The following is a 2,968-nucleotide window of genomic DNA, read 5'->3' as shown; positions in this document are numbered from 1 at the left end:
TTAAATACGAAAGCATCAATAGAAGAATTACTACTCATTAACTGTTCTTCAAATAGGAGCTTGCTACATAACCATTTAAGATCCTTTCTAGGGCTGTGGGTGTAGCTCTTGCCTAGAGGCCCTGGGTTCTATCTCTACCACTCCAAGACAGGGGGAAAGGGAGGCCAAGGGTACAGGGAGAGACTGTATCAAGAGCTTTTGGAATTTCAAGCAACTTTGTGAAATTATAAAACTACAAAAGTATCTCAATTACACTTATGCCTTTTTATTAAAAAAATGGAATAAGAAATATAATAGATGCTAAAAATTATTTTTATTATAGTAAAGGATAGGTATGTAACTTAGGGGGTGCATTATACTTTTCTCTACAAAATGTGGGGGGAAGTAAACTAAGGTGCACATGCATGTTTATGGTTTATAAGTATCAGTGTCTGAGTTGTAAGGCTTTTGTATCTTTTTTTTTTTTTTTTTTTTTTCTTTTTTGAAAGTATAGTGGAAGTTTCTACAGCCACTGGTATTCTCAAAGCCTTATGCTATCATAGGTGGGGCTTTTGGACACTGATCAGATCATGAGGCATTATTTCCAACTTGCTGCTGGAAGGCAGGTCCTAGCTGGAAAGTGAGGTCACTGTGAGCATGACTCTGGTAGTTCTATTTCCCTTCCTGGCTCCTCATTTGACTCTCTTCTTCTCCATAGTGAACAACTCTGCTCTGCCCTGTGCCATACTGTCTTCCCTAGGAGTAAGCCAACTATGCACTGAAACCTCTACAAACAGCCAAAATTGCTGGTCTTGGGCATTTTGTTCCAGCGATGAGAAAAGTAATGACAGATTTTGGTAGCAAGAGTCAGGACCACTGCTACGATGCCACAGGACCACATGGTTGAGAAACCTTTGGAATGGTTCACAGTAAGAAGCTTGGAAAGGTTTAGAGAGGTTGACTGAAAAAATTCTAAAATACTGTTCTGGTCTGGAGGTCCAGCGCTCACACCAGAACAGAATGCAGACAATAAATACCAGGCTCAGAGGTTTCAGTTGGGAACCAAGACTCTATTAGCAGGTACACCTCAGGCCATGTCTTTTATCCCCTGCCATAAAATTTGTCTACAGTTTGTTCATGTCATGACATATTGTGAGAAACTGAGATTAAGGGTGGTGGACTAATTAATTTGGCAAAAATATATTTCAAGGCAGCCCAACACTCAGGCTATGGTATGGAACTACTATACTTAAAATCAAGAGCAAAATCCTCATTTAAATAAAAGTTTTCAGTTTTGCCAGAAAAAAAAAAAAAATAAGCACTCACAAACACAGAGCAGAGAAGTTCTAAATTGCTGAAAAAAATTAGTATTAAAAAGAAACAGAGGACTGCTCCGCAGCCTGCCACCCGGAGTGCTTCCCTGCCCGGGGAGAAGACAACAGACTGAGACGCCTAGAAGCCGCACCTCCAACCCCAGACGTGATGTCCGGCAAGGGCTCTGTGGATCTGGCCTACAGCAGCGGCCTGGACACCTCATGCATCCTCGTGTGGCTGAAGGAGCAGGGATATGAAGTCACTGCCTACCTGGCCAACATCGGTCAGAAGGAAGACTTCGAGGAAGCCAGGAAGAAGGCGCTGAAGCTTGGGGCCAAAAAGGTGTTCATCGAGGATGTGAGCAGGGAGTTTGTGGAGGAGTTCATCTGGCCTGCCATTCAGTCCAGCGCGCTATACGAGGACCGCTACCTCCTGGGAACCTCCCTTGCCAGGCCCTGTATTGCCCGCACGCAAGTTGAGATTGCCCAGCGGGAGGGCGCCCAGTATGTGTCTCATGGTGCAACAGGCAAGGGGAAAGACCAGGTGCGGTTCGAGCTCACGTGCTACTCATTGGCCCCCAAGATTAAGGTCATCGCTCCCTGGCGGATGCCCGAATTCTACAACCGCTTCCGGGGCCTTGTGCAACGACCTCATGGACTATGCAAAGCAACACGGAATCCCCGTCCCTGTCACCCCCAAGAGCCCATGGAGCATGGATGAGAATCTCATGCATATCAGCTACGAGGCCAGCATCCTGGAGAATCCCAAGAACCAAGCTCCCCTGGGGCTCTACACAAAAACCCAGGACCCTGCCAAGGCCCCCAACAGCCCTGACATCCTGGAGATAGAATTCAAAAAAGGGGTCCCTGTGAAGGTGACCAATGTGCAGGATGGCACCACCCACACAACCTCACTGGAGCTCTTCCTGTACCTGAACGAGGTCACGGGCAAGCATGATGTAGGCCGCATCGATATCGTGGAGAACCGTTTCATCGGAATGAAGTCCCGAGGTATCTATGAGACCCCAGCGGGGACCATCCTCTACCACACTCATTTAGACATCGAGGCCTTCACCATGGATCAAGAAGTGCGCAAAATCAAGCAGGGCCTGGGCCTGAAATTCGCAGAGCTGGTCCACACTGGTTTCTGGCACAGTCCTGAGTGTGAATTTGTCCGCCACTGCATAGCCAAGTCCCAGGAGCGGGTGGAAGGGAAGGTACGACTGTCGGTCTTCAAGGGCCAGGTGTACATCCTCGGCCGGGAGTCCCCCTTGTCCCTCTACAATGAGGAGTTGGTAAGCATGAATGTGCAGGGTGATTACGAGCCTATCGATGCCACAGGTTTCATCAACATCAACTCCCTCAGGCTGAAGGAGTATCATCGGCTCCAGAGCAAGGTCACCACCAAATAGACCGCCTGACAAAGGGGCGCCTCAGCCTCCTCGTGCTGCGGATCGCCCCAGAACAGGCGCTAATTGTTGTGATCTTTTGTAATTGCGCCTCGTTCTCCCCACCTCTGGCAATGCAGTGGGGCTGCGGCCGGCTTTGTTCCATCCCCCTGGCCTGCAGAGGTGGTCATTGGAGGGTGGGGGCGGCCATGGTGGGGAGCTCTAAAATGACAATTAAAAAAGGTACACTAAAAAAAAAAGAAAAAAGAAAAAAAAAGAAACAGAGAA

At 48.0% G+C, this 2,968-nt stretch overlaps 1 pseudogene; it reads left to right on the top strand.

Annotated features, from left to right (window-relative positions):
- Positions 1 to 1,365: 1,365 nt before the first annotated feature.
- Positions 1,366 to 2,922, top strand: LOC101577149 (annotated as a pseudogene).
- The last annotated feature ends 46 nt before the right edge of the window (positions 2,923 to 2,968 follow it).

The sequence above is a fragment of the Octodon degus genome, unplaced genomic scaffold (assembly GCF_000260255.1).
Source record: "Octodon degus isolate 3935 unplaced genomic scaffold, OctDeg1.0 scaffold00040, whole genome shotgun sequence".
Classification (NCBI taxonomy): Eukaryota; Metazoa; Chordata; class Mammalia; order Rodentia; family Octodontidae; genus Octodon; species Octodon degus.
The sequence above is the reverse complement of the archived record's forward strand: the minus strand, read 5'-3'. Positions and strand labels throughout refer to the sequence as shown.